Consider the following 14,722-nt stretch of genomic DNA (forward strand, 5'->3'; position numbering starts at 1 on the left):
TGAGCGTGGCACGTAAGTCATGCTGTACATGACATGCGTGTCATGATTTTCATGTTAACTCGAGTTTTTATGTTCGTCATACAGTCACGTCGCGCAATACCAATTTCGGGGTAGATCAAGCTAGCGAAACTGCCGCCAGCGCCCTATGAGCGTGCCACGTAAGTCATGTTGTACATGACATGCGTGTCATTATTTTCATGTTATCTCGTGTTATTTATGTTCGTTACACGGTCACGTCGCAACATACCAATTTTGGTGTATATAAAGCTAGCGAAACGGCCGCCAGCGCACCATAAGCGTGGCACGTAAGTCATGCTGTGCATGACATGGGTGTCATGATTGTCATGTTAACTCGTGTTATTTATGTTCGTCACACAGTCACGTCGCAAGATACCAATTTTAGTGTATATCAAACTAGCGAAACGGCCGCCAGCGCACCATGAGCGTAGCATGTAAATCATGCTGTACATGACATGCGTGCCATGATTTTCATGTTATGACTTGTCATTTATGTTCGTCATACAGTCATGTTACGCCGTACCAATTTTGGTGCACATTCGATGAACCAAGCGACCAGGAGAGCACAAAGGCGTAGGCGGCTAGATAGATAGATAGATAGATAGATAGATAGATAGATAGATAGATAGATAGATAGATAGATAGATAGATAGATAGATAGATAGATAGATAGATTGATAGGTAGATAGATAGATAGATAGATAGATAGATAGATAGATAGATAGATAGATAGATAGATAGATAGATAGATAGATAGATACGCTCAAAGTCGCAGAAGTTCGCTAAGAAATGCTTCGCATTTAAAAACCTGTGGTTCTTTCCCTATCATCTTTTTAACACGAAAGTGTTTTATGCCGGGGTTCATTAAGATTTCTGTCACGAAAACACGTCAGCAAAATGAACGCCATCAAATGGCAAAGAAAAAATTCGGCAGATCCCACGCACTGTGGAAATCGATCTAATGCGAAGCAGCCAGCAAAGAGCTGCATACATCGCCTTGTTTGTCTTTGAGCCAAATGAAATCATTCATGCCATGGCATCTAGTCCACCATATATCGCATGTTTGCCATGCACGCATGCATGCACAATCTAGTATACACCACGCCAATGAAACGCATATTCTGGTATATACAATGCATTACCTGTTGTTTATGTTCATCACGCACTCGTGTCGTGCCATACCAATTTTGGTATATATCCAGTTAACAAAACGGCCGGAAGCACACCATGACAGTGGCATGTAAATCATACCGTACATGACAGACATGTCATGATTTTCATGTTAACACCTTTCATTTACGGTTGTCATACAGTCGCTTCGCGCAATACCAATTTTGGTGTATATCAATCTAGCGAAACGGCCGCGAGTGCACCATGAGCGCGGCATGTAAATCAAGACATACATGACATCATGTCACGGTTTTCATGTTACCACCTGTTATTCATGTTCGTCATACAGTCACGTCGCGCAATACCAATTTTGGTATATATCAAGCTAGGAAAACGGCCGCGAAAGTGTCATGAGTGTGGCCTGCAAATCATGTCGCACATGACCTGCATGTCATGATTTCCATGTTACCACCCCTCATTTACGTTCGTGATGCAGTCGCGTCACGCAATACCAATTTTGGTGTATATCATGCAAGCGAAACGGCCACGAATGCGCAATGAGCATGACATGTAGATCATGTCGTACATGTCATGCATGTCATGATTTTCATGTTAACACGTCTCATTTACGTTCGTCATACAGTCGCTGCGCGCAATACCACTTTTGGTGTACATCAAGCTAGCGAAGCGGCAGCGAATGCATCATGAGCGTGGCATGTAAATCATGACATACATGACATGCATATCATGGGTTTCATCTTACTAACTGTTATTCATGTTCTTACAGTCACATCACGCAATACCAATTTTGGTCTATATCAATCTACTGAAATTGCCGCTAGAGCACCATGAGCGTGGCATGTAAATCAGGTTGTACATGACTTGCATGTCATGATTTTCATGTTACCACTTCTCACTTACGTTCGTCATACGGTCGTGTCGCGCAATACCAATTTTGGTGTATATCATGCAAGCGAAACAGCCGCAAATGCACGATGAGCGTGGCATGTAAATCATGACATACATGTCATGGATGTCATGGTTTTCATGCTACCACCTGTTATTCATGTTCTTCATACAGTCACATAGCACAACACCAATTTTGGTGCATATCAATCTAGCGAAACGACCGCGAGTGCGCCATGAGCGTGGCATGTAAATCATGTCATACATGACATGCATGTCATGATTTTCATGTTACCACGTGTCAGTTATGTTCATCATACAGAAATGTCTCGTCATACCAGTTTTCGTATATATCCCTTCATTTAAACGGCCGCGAGCGCCCAGAGACCATGTCATGTAAATCATGCGGCACATGACATGCGCTTCACGATTTGCATGTTAGGACCTGTCATTATGTTCGTCATGAATTCTTGTCACGCCTTACCAATTTTGGTGTATATGAAATTAACGGAACGGCCGCAAGAGCCTAAGGTCGTGGAATGTAAATCATGCTGTTCATGACATGCGTGTCATGATTTTCATGATATGACCTGTCATTTATGTTCGTAATAAGGCCATGTTATGACACACCAATTTTGGTGTACATCCGATTAACGAAACGGCCAGGAGAGCACAAAGTCGTAGGCGGCTAGATAGATAGATAGATAGATAGATAGATAGATAGATAGATAGATAGATAGATAGATAGATAGATAGATAGATAGATAGATAGATACGCTCAAAGTCGCAGAAGTTCGCTAAGAAATGCTTCGCATTTAAAAAGCCGGCAGATCCCACGCATTGTGGGAATCGATGTAATGCGAAGCAGCCAGCAAAGAGCTGCATACATCGTCTTGTATGTCATTGAGGAAAATGCGTGTCATGGTTTTCATGTTAACTCCTATCATTTATGTACGTCACACAGTAACGTCGCGCAATGCCAACTTCGGGGTCGATCAAGCTAGAGAAACGGCCGCCAGCGCCCCATGAGCGTGGCACACAAGTCATGCTGTACATGACATACGTGTCATGCCTTTCATGTTAACTCGTGTTATTTATGTTCCTCACACGGTCACGTCGCAAGATACCAATTTTGGTGTATATCAAGCTAGCGAAACGGCCGCCAGCACCCCATGAGCGTGGCACGTAAGTCATGCTGTACATGACATGCGTGTCATGATTTTCATGTTAACTCGTGTTTCTATGTTCGTCACACAGTCACGTCGCGCAAAACCAATTCCCGGGTAGATCAAGCAAGCGAAACGGCCACCAGCGCGCCATGATCGTGGCACGTAAGTCATGATGTACATGACATGCGTGTCATTATTTTCATGGTAACTCAAGTTATTATGTTCGTCACATAGTCACGTCGCGCAATACCAATTTCGGGGTAGATCAAGCTAGCTAAACGGCCGCCAGCGCCCCATGAGCGTGGCACGTAAGTCATGCTGTACGTGACACGCGTGTCATGATTTTCATGTTAACTCGTGTTTTTATGTTCGCCACATAGTCACGTCGCGCAATACCAATTTCGGAGTAGAGCAAGCTAGCGAAATGGCCGCCAGCGCTCCACGAGCGTGGCACGTAAGTCATGCTGTACATGACATGAGTGTCATGATTTTCATGTTAACTCGTGTTATTTATGTTCGTTACACAGTCACGTCACAAGATACCAATTTTGGTGTATATAAATCTTGCGAAACCGCCGCCAGCGCCCCAGGAGCGTGGCACGTAAGTCATGCTGTACATGACATGCGTGTCATGATTTTCATGTTAACTCGAGTTTTTATGTTCGTCATACAGTCACGTCGCGCAATACCAATTTCGGGGTAGATCAAGCTAGCGAAACTGCCGTCAGCGCCCTATGAGCGTGCCACGTAAGTCATGCTGTACATGACATGCGTGTCATGATTGTCATGTTAACTCGTGTTTTTATGTTCGTCACACAGTCACGTCGCGCAATACCAATTTCGTGGTAGATCAAGCTAGCGAAACGGCCGCCAGCGCTCCACGAACGTGGCACGGAAGTCATGCTGTACATGACATGCGTGTCATGATTTTCATGTTAACTCAAGTTTATGTTCGTCACACAGTCACGTCGCGCAATACCAATTTCGGGGTAGATCAAGCTAGCGAAACTGCCGCCAGCGCTCCATGAGCGTGGCACGTAAGTCATGCTGTACATGACATGGGTGTCATGATTTTCATGTTAACTCGTGTTATTTATGTTCGTCACACAGTCACGCCGCAAGATACCAATTTTGGTGTATATCAAACTAGCGAAACGGCCGCCAGCGCACCATGAGCGTAGCATGTAAATCATGCTGTACATGACATGCGTGCCATGATTTTCATGTTATGACTTGTCATTTATGTTCGTCATACAGTCATGTTACGCCATACCAATTTTGGTGCACATTCGATGAACCAAGCGACCAGGAGAGCACAAAGTCGTAGGCGGCTAGATAGATAGATAGATAGATAGATAGATAGATAGATAGATAGATAGATAGATAGATAGATAGATAGATAGATAGATAGATAGATAGATAGATAGATAGATAGATAGATAGATACGCTCAAAGTCGCAGAAGTTCGCTAAGAAATGCTTCGCATTTAAAAAAGTCACAGTTTCGCCGCAAGGACGAAGCAATGAATGCGATAGCAAGAAACTAATGCTATACGAAGTGAGGCTCGCCAATGGATACTCTCAGTTTGAACAGCGCTCCTGTTGCAAAGGCGGCCGAAGCAGCGAAGGAAACTAGCGTGCTTCAAGTGTCGAGCGGCGTCCCTTGAGCTTGAGTGACTTTCGTACGCTCCGTAACATGAGCGCGGACATCACGGTGAAAGCTCGAAACATCCCTCTTCCCATCACCACGAGAAAACCGCGCGAGCAGACAGCGGAAGGGCGAGCTTCTCCCTGCGCAAATATAAGAAGCGAGCGAGCTCGCCGACGCGCTCCTCGCGCCATCTCGCTGGTAATGAAGAAACGCTTATAAGCGCCTGCCGTATCTGAGTCCTGCCATAGGCAAAGGGTGTGTATATAACGCTCGCCGTTAGCTACCATAAGGATCTGCGCTTTCTGGTGTAGTGGTTAGCGCCTCGCGCTGCGGAACGATAGGTGTGCTGGTTCGATTCCGCGCTTCGCAAGCATTTTTCTGAATTTCTTTTGGGACATTGATATATATATATATATATATATATATATATATATATATATATATATATATATATATATATATATACGGTGCATGACGGCGGTGACGGCGACGGCAAAATCCAGCCGAGACTGTCGATATAATTGCTATCGCAATAAAAGTTTGTAAGAGAATATTTCATCCAATCGTGATTCCGCACATAACTTTAGCGAAGCCAGCAGACCAATGACAAAGAGCACGTACCAGTGTTGTAGGCCCGTGATCTCAAAATGTTCTTGCATTATAACTCTTCGTAAGCGCAGACGCAGCCTTTCATGATGGCGGACTTATTATTAGCGAGGACATTCGAACAATAGCGAAGAGCAATAAAATCACGGACGAGAAAGATGTCAGACAAGGTGATAGGATTTCTCCAATGACTGCATGCATTGCATGCCTAGAAGTGTTCAAACGACTGCACTGGGAAGACACAGGAATAAAGATTAACGGAGAACATCTCAGCAACCTAATATTTGCAGATGACATAATGCCCTTTAGCAATGATGACGACGAATTAATAATAATAATAATAATTAGCGCAGCTTGCACTAAGTCGCGCAAGGCTGGGTCACAGCAGAGCTGGCGGGTACCTAGCTGGTCCTGGCTTGGCTTGGCTTTTTACCCTCTTACCTGTAACTTTCCCACCCTTTGCTATGCATGGCTATGCTTGCTCTGTCTTTTTTTATAGTTTTTTTGTGTCTCTGTCTTTCCATCTTTCTCTCTATGTCTATTTGTGTCTGTTTTTTTTATCTTTGTCTGTCTTTGTTCCATTTCTTTCTCTATTTTTTTCTCTTTCTCTTTCTTTCTATGTCTCTCTCTCTGTAGTCGTTCTCCCCTCCCCACTTCCCTCTTCCACGCCCTTACTATACTATACTATACTATACTATACTATACTATACTATACTATACTATACTATGCTATACAAGGCTATGCTATGCTCGGCTAGCTTACCTGGAAAGCCGAGTGGTTACGACAATCGCCTTCGGATCGTGGGTACGCGGGTTCGAGTCCCGCCTCGCCAAAAATGTTTTTCGCCAAGAATTTCTCTCTCTCTCTTTCCCTCTTTCTCTCTCACTCTCTGTATTGGTTCTCTAGCCCATCAGAGCTATTGCATCCTATGCCGCACGAATCGGCGCACTTGTTCTGGGAGCCAAGCAGAAGAGAAAGAAGAGGCAGGTTATGAAGAAGAGAGCGCGTGCCGGTTCATGATGACGGTAATTTTCTATACGGCAAACCTCGACCATAACGGCTCTGCTGTAACAATTTTTCGGGGTTTTACGTGCCAAAACCGCGATATGATTACGAAGCATGCCGTAGTGGAGGCCTCCGAAAATGTCGACCATCTGTTGTACTTTAACGTGTACTGACGTAGTACACGGGCCTCTAGCATTTTGCCTTCATCGAAATGCGACCGCCGCTGCCGGGATAGAACTGGGAAAACATTGAGCACTCAAACCGAGAACGTATAAAAGTTGGGCTAGAAATGAATATGCTGAAGACAAAGGTAACGATTAATAGCCTGGCGAAAGGTAAAGAGTTCGCGATTTGCAACGAACCCTCGGAGTCTGCTCAAGAGTACGTATACATAGGTCAATCACTAACAAGGGAGGCTAGTCATGAAAAGGAAATTCACCGAATAATAAGGATGGGTTAGATGGCATACGGCCGGCATTCCCAAATCATGACAGGCAATAAAATCATTGTATTGACTGTCAAAAAAAGTATGCAATCATTGCATGCCGCCAGTTCTAACATACGGGGCGGAAACTTGAAGGATAACAAAGAAGCTCGAGGAAAAGTTAAGGACCACGCAGCGCGCAATGGAACGGGAAATGGTAGGCGCGACATTAAGAGATCTGAAGACAACAGAACGGGTGAAACAAATAGGGGTGGCTGGTATTCTGGTTGATATTAAGCGAAATAAATGGACGTGGACCAGCCCCGTAATTCGCACAATAGACAACCGGTGGTCAGCTAGTGGAATGGGTATCAAGGGAAAGGAAAAGAAGCCGAGGAGGGTGGCGATTTAGACGAAGCGACGAAATGAATTTCGAAATGATCAAATGGAATCAGCTCGCGCAAGAGAGGACAAATTGGAGAACATTGGGAGAGGCCTTCGTTCTGCAGTGGACATTAAAAAAATAAATAGGCTGAGAGTGATGATGATGATTATGAGGTTAATGAATTCGGGCCCAGGGCCCAAAGCACAGGTTTTCTTTCGTAAGTGCTCATTGCCATTGGCCAACAGACCTTGCTAATTGTATATCCAGCATCAGGATTGGCTGAATCTGTTTCTTACGAATACTGCGTAGCGCGAGGAGTTTTCGTCAATATACAGGCATTGCTCGTCTTTTGCCTCGCTGTCGAAGGGATGTCTTCTTATGGTGTAGAAAATAGCTGCTGCGGTGCATGAACTATGGGGCGAAGGGGAGGGAAACTTTTTGGCGATGTCTCTTAAAATTAAGTAAATAAGGTCACGTTTCCGAATACTTAAAGCAAGTCTTCTGTTTTCTTTTCGCCAGGTGTCAAGTAGAAAAAAATAACGCTCATATTTCAGCGTACATTAGCAGCACCAGGCAGCGCATAAAAAAAAATAAAAACGGCTGCCCAATACGTCCCTACACATTTTCTATGATGTTATAGAAACTGCGCAAATTTCTATAATGTTATAGAAACTGAACAAAAAATGACAATCTTGGTTCTACACTTTGCGAATGTAACGTTGCTGTCATCGATAGATTGAAAGACTTGAATCTCATTGACTGGGGACCCTGTGAGAAATATAAATGAGCTGAAAAATATATTCCAAGTGAAAATACGCAAGAGATGAAATACTCTTGGAAAGTGTGTGCCACTGTAGCCAACGTTTGGACGAGTGGACTTGTCGAAACGCAAGACCACTAATAGTACGCAAGGCCACTACCGAAGGCCACTAATTGCCAAGTTTCAGAGGCACACTATAGGTTGGACAAGCAATAGTAGTTAACCGCCCAGTATAAAGGAATCGAGGATATGATTCCAAAAGGAAGAACAAGGGATGTCTTCAACAAAGTTGGAGATATGGCAGTTTTCCAACTTTGACATACCATAGTCATTAACATGCAAGCAAACATCTCACTATGGAGGAAGACAAAGGGTAGATGGAATACGCAAAAAGCATGTTTAAAAATTTAACTTGGAGGAAGAGCCTTGTGTACACTTCGAATTTAAGCTACAACAACAGTTTTAGAAGACGAAATGAGATGGGCTCTACAGCGGCTACCTCAGGTGAAGCGGAGAACAGACTAACTGGTTAAGGGAATGGGGCCAGAATCAACAAAAGTCATCACTAAATTATTTCAACAAACTTGGAGGACAACAACACGGACAAGAGCTCCACTGCGTTAAAAATGAGATGCAAAAGAATGTTCAAACTATAGAACCATTGCTTCCATATGTCACTGTCGTAATGTTGGCCTATTTTTCATTGTCTCAATGCTTTTTTTTCTGTTACCGGATTTTACCTGAAGCTTTGTGTGTCTCCCTACAGCAACGACCAACGCTGCACTACGCTCACTTCAAATCTCGAGAGTGGCAATCGCCGTTATATGTTCAAGCATAAATGCACAATTACAGATGACTCTCAGGTCCATGGGGACAGTCGTGTTGAATTTGAAAAGCTGGCAGATGGCCGTGCACGTAGCGGGGCTCTACCTACATCCACTTTTGAAAACCTTGTGGCCGCGCTTACACAGGTGTTGGTGGTGAACGCACTTACCAGAACGGACATAGTCACCGGCGCAAGCATTCCAGAGCACGAGCCGCACGGTGAACGCGTTAACACGTTTGCAGCGCACACGAAGAAGGCAACAACGCAGCCTACCGCGTTCCGTCCCTCGGCAGGCAAGTTGAACGTTTATTGGGTAGCGTGCAGTGCTTGCTCGACAGATTTTACACCTCCCTTAGGACTTGCATGATGCTGCTGCTCGCTTGTTCCAAGGGAGTTATCGCATGCACGTGGCAAGCTTTGCAGTTTTGCTCATAGACAGTGTTCCTTATCGCTGGAACTCGCCAACGCACGTGTACGCTATTGCGCAATATCGCACGTAGACCGGAAATTTATCCAAAGGAGCTCCGAGAAGCCATCCTGGAACGTCGAATCCGTGCTTTCAGCGACTTTTTTTTTGTTCCGCGTCAACATTTCAGTTCCGTGTATACGTACACTGCCTCCTGCTCATTGTAGCGTGCCGCTAGCATGGGTTGCAATAAAAATGCATGGGAACGGCTGTAATGTATACCGTGTTTGGATGAAGAAGCTGTCTTTGAAAGAACTACGAATAATCAATGCGCCTTATTCTATGTAAATGAGAAGAAACAAGAGATATTCTGTCGTTTTATGATGGGGAAGGATGCTGCTGTTCACGTGCAGGAGGGAGCAAGAAGAATTCCAAATGAAAGAAATAATGATGATAAATCAATAGTTTGTTATAGTGCCAAGGAACAGCTATGGAGCCTTCGTACTAATGTACGTACTTATAAAATAAGACATATTACGCAATGTACAGAAAAGACAAGCGTTGTAGGCAAGAAAATGTGAGCTGTAGAAGTAAACAGGGAAGAGAAAGTGAGGACGCGGGTGTAAAAGTTTAATATATTAAATTGTTTACATTGGTACAAAAGACAATCCATGAACTCGGAACTCTGTCAATGCAGGAAAATTATTTGTTACACATATTCTGTAATCGAGCCCATACGACTGCGACTGTTGCAACAAGACCACGCAGAAAACTTGCAATGCTACCTGATATATACTTTAACTGGATCACGCGGCTTTTGGCGATACATAGCGTGTTAATCACTTTATAAACGAACAAGATGGTCGGGGATGAGTTCATAAAGGCTTCACAATTTTACCTACGTAAGTCATTTTTGCCTTTCTCCGACCGGCTTCGTTAATGATATGTCCGGAATTGGGATTACGAGCAATGCCTGCGCAAGGCGTTTCTGCGAATGCCAGCAATGATTGAATACGTCTGTAGTTTATAGGTGCGCGTTGAGGTATACACTTGAATGGGCTTCACTGTGGTCACGAATGCGACAAAATTGGTGTTTCAATATAAGCGTCAATTTATTCCGAGCAGGTTCAATCAGCTTAGAATTAGATTTACACGTCCCGCCTAAAAAAGGGGCCAAATTCTTTCCTTCGTAAGTGTTTTTTGCCATTGATGCTTTTGACACGAATGCTGTTGTCGCTGATATGTCCTCATCAGGATTGGCCGGAAATCTTTTTAGGAACAATTCTAGTGTAACATGTTCTTGTGAATACGGGCCTATAAACATACTCTATGCAGAAACGGAAGGCACACATTAAAATGTAATTGAATAAAAAAATAATAAACGACAGAAGTTGACTAAACTAATATTTCAGAGATCTGAAGTAAAATCACATCAGGTCACGGAAGCACCGCTTCATTTCTTTTGCCTAATTCAGACAATTAATTGTTAATCAGGAACAACGGCATGGGCATGTCCAGTAGATACTATATGTTTTATATTTCGTTTTTCTATTATCTGTTTCCTGTGTGTTTTTCCTAAGCATTATGAACCAACTAGCCCAGCTAGAAATTTTATTGAGTAACGTGCCTTCGAGTGCTTGAAGCGATAAACATACGCATGAACAGCTCACACAGAATGCTGCATACTAGTTTGTAAATACTGTCCTTCAGTTTAGATTAAGATCATTTTTCGCGACTTTCAATTAAAAAACAAAAAAATAAATCCACCTCTCACGAAAGAAAAAAACAGGGTTGGTTTGAGTCAATGCGACGGACAATCTTTCCATCAGTGGAGTCATCTCATTTCATGTTTTGGGCAGTTGTCGGTCCCTTTAAACTTGTTGCACGTACTATCGGCGCCGAATGAAACGCGGGCAGGGGTGCGCGTGGTGCAGTTTGCACCACCATGATTAGAGATAGATACGCCCATGCAGTTCGCCGTTCGTGCGCCACATCCACGCTTTCGATCGTGCTGTGCTGCCTATTACCGGGCGTGCGCGCCTGTCAATTGTGATGACTGGACCGAGCGCACTATACCGTTGCTGGTGCTAGCGCGCGCGCTCCACTGTTCGCTTTTCATTTGACGCCGACAGTTGATAAAAAGTAGGAAAAATAGGCGAAAGGGGCCAAGAAAAGGTGAAAGAGCGCTTTCTCCCAGCTTTTTTTTTTCGTTTTTTCCCCCCTTTGGCCGATTGTTCCTATTCCTCAACGCGCTGTAACAAGATTCAATATTTCGTACAATGATCGCACCACGCTTTATCAGGACTCGGCCGCTGATAATTATTTACGCTATTTTATTCCAAATGCATCTTACTACGACTTTATGATACGAAAGTTTTGCATTTATTTACGTTAGTATGACTACACTAATTCTGTTCGGCCTACTTTCAGACGACCGCGAACGAGTCAGAAAACGTCGATCTATCAACGTAGGGATTAAAATACATTGCATAGAAAAATCCGGAAAACCTGTCGATATCTCATAGTACCGTCGTGCATCCCATTTTTCCTCGCGCGGCCAACTGTCTCATTGTCTAAATTTTAAGTATTTGCGGCGCGCAAGCAGCTGCTGAAAACTTCGATCTAATCAAAGGCTGTTCCCTGAAACGATCGCTTAATTTATTTGAATGACATCACTTGTCATTCGTCATATGCTTAAAACTATGAACAACAGAATTGAACCAATGGAGCAGGCTTGACAACCGAACACGTGCAGCACGCTGAATACAAATGCGCTACAACGCGTACACGGAAGCCGAAGCCCAAACGCCGCAGTCGGTGATCGAAAAGCGGGCAGGCAGTAAGTATGAGTGCGCCACGGCCATAGAACAGGCATTGCAAGAAGTCCACGCCATACAAAGAGAGGTACACAGTGATGGCTGGCAGACGGCACCAGGGGCAATCGACACTGAACGTGCTCCTGACGGCAACTCCGCTCGATTTCGCGGAGTATTTGCCTGAACATTCAGTGCAAATTGTTTTATGAACTTTATCATTAATGTTTCAATAAATCGGGCAGGACAGAGTGGCCGGCAGCGTCGAATAGCCTTCACTATAGCGAGCGCACGCGCGCTAAGCGGCACCCGAGTCCCCCTGATGACGTCACACGCGACAGGGCGCCACTCAAAGATCTCTGGGCGAATATTACAACTGTTGACGTGATTCCTTGCCCGGCATGACGATTGTATAGGGCCTTTTTCCGAAGCTGTTTCGAGCACTGCAGTGGCTCTGTGATAGAATACTTCCGCTGAAGTATTTGCGCCTGTCCTGTGTGTTCTTTACTGTGTCCTGTTTTTCCTGGCGCTACGCTTCGACATGAAGAATACTCGACTGCCACGCCGATTTCCTGGGATAGATTCGGGCTGCAACCCTGATATTTATTCTTTGCATTCATCGATATGACGACTGTATAGGGTCTCATTCCAAAGCAATTTCGAGCTGACTCTGTAGTACAATACCTGGCTGTCACGCAGAATGCGTAGTTTTGATTCCGGCTGAAACACTCATTTTTCTTTGCATGAAACAGGATTTTTTGGGACAGCGCAGTTTTTACAATGTCGTCGCCAAGGCCACCGGCAACATAGACACTCAAGGCTTTCGCTTCAAAAAGAGAGCATAAAGAAACCATACGTGGGTAAGTAGTGTAGGTTTAGGGTGTAGCTCATCTAAAACAGCACAACAGACAAAAAAAAAATAAAACGCATGTTGCAATGTGTTTGTATAAGCGCCAAATGGTCGTATGCTTTGTGTTCTCTCTTCTGCAGTTTTAGGTGCGCTACACCCTAATCCTGTACCATGCTATACCAACACGCACAACGTACAACTTTGGGGGAATAGGTTGCATAGTCTGCCTTTTACGGTTTTTACCGAGCAGAAATTTCACTAACAGCGCCACCTCTTAGTTTTACCACGATGGCAGAGTCAATACCATACAAGTTGAGAAAACAAAGAAAAGTTGTTCTCCAGCATGATTCCGCGCCTCAGATCGCCCATGCTTAGTCGCACGCATTTTGATTTGTTCTTAACGGTTTAAAAGTAAACTTCCCTGACGCAGCACATCTAGTGACTTTGGAATGTTGACACAACTATGTCAACGGGGCAGCAGTAATTTCATGAACAGGGCCGTCCGCTTTCAGTGGAAACACCTCTTTAGCAGTCAAACCAACGTGACTGCAGCATTTCACCCTCTTCGTGGGGTAAATGTGCCTTATACGACACTCAAAGCGGATAATTATTCATGACAAGTTAGTCCGCGAGATTTCATGTCAAATTCAGGCTGGCGAGCGCTTGTATAGTATGTTGTGCTTCCCATGCAAGCGATATGCCCTATACTTCCTGGTCAGCCCTGCTTCGCCGCTCTTTCTCGGTACAATGCGAAACAAAGTGTTGCGCCCACAGGGCCTGTATTAGAAAGTGCTGCTTTTGAGCTCTCGAGAGCTTTGACACCATAGGCCAAGCTAAAGACCGATAACGGCGCTCAATGGTCGACACGTGCGTCGGAAAGCTGGACAGCGTCCACTCAGCAAAAGCGAGTACGCCGAAGTGTCCGGTAGGAAGCGCCGATCGAGTTTCCCTCGGCGATTGCCGCATGGCACCGGCTTCGTGCTCAGCGACAGAGCCCGCTTTCCCGGAGTAGCCAGAGCCGCTCACACGCTACCCATTGAGCCTCATGATGTAATACTAGGCTCAAAGTTTAATAAAACTGCTCCTTTGCAATGAAAACGTATCCGTAAAAATATCTGAGTAGCGCGCACTGATGTCGCAGTGGGCGCACTTGCAATGCGAGCGCATGTACTGGGAATCCAACGCGCGTCCCGCGGCTCAGAGTGTCGTAGAAAATTCGTTTACAGAAACTAAGCTAAGACACTTTGTCGGGCGGGTATTCGGCGCCATTTAGAGGAGCCAATCTTTCCTAAATAATAATTATGGCACCAAAAATCGCGGTCGCAACTCGCTTAACAGGAATTATCGGGGTGCTAAGCGTGATGCGTTCGAACTAATTATAACAAACTAATGAATTAGTGTACAGCAACTAATTTTCTTGGGGCCACCCTTGTTATCAAATCAACACAACAAAGCCTCTATCCCACAGTGTGTGCACAGAGAAAGCGTACAGCTGAGAAGCGTCCATTGTGTAGCCTTGTGAGTTAAGACTGTAGAAGATATATACTAGTCAAATGAGAAACACTACACTTCCGCAAATAGCTTAGAGGGCCCGTTAAAAATAATAAGTAGACGTATACTTGAATCCAAACTTTTCTATACAAATACTCCTTGAAAACGCGCGTGAATGATCAATTAAATTTTATTAGCTAACCAATACATATAGATATCATTAACGAATTTTTGTGTCGTATACTTTCCACTAACATAAAGTCATCTTTGGTGCATTTTCGCCTAAAATATAGCGTTTTTAT

This window comes from Rhipicephalus sanguineus, chromosome 1 (genome assembly GCF_013339695.2).
Source record: "Rhipicephalus sanguineus isolate Rsan-2018 chromosome 1, BIME_Rsan_1.4, whole genome shotgun sequence".
NCBI lineage: Eukaryota > Metazoa > Arthropoda > Arachnida > Ixodida > Ixodidae > Rhipicephalus > Rhipicephalus sanguineus.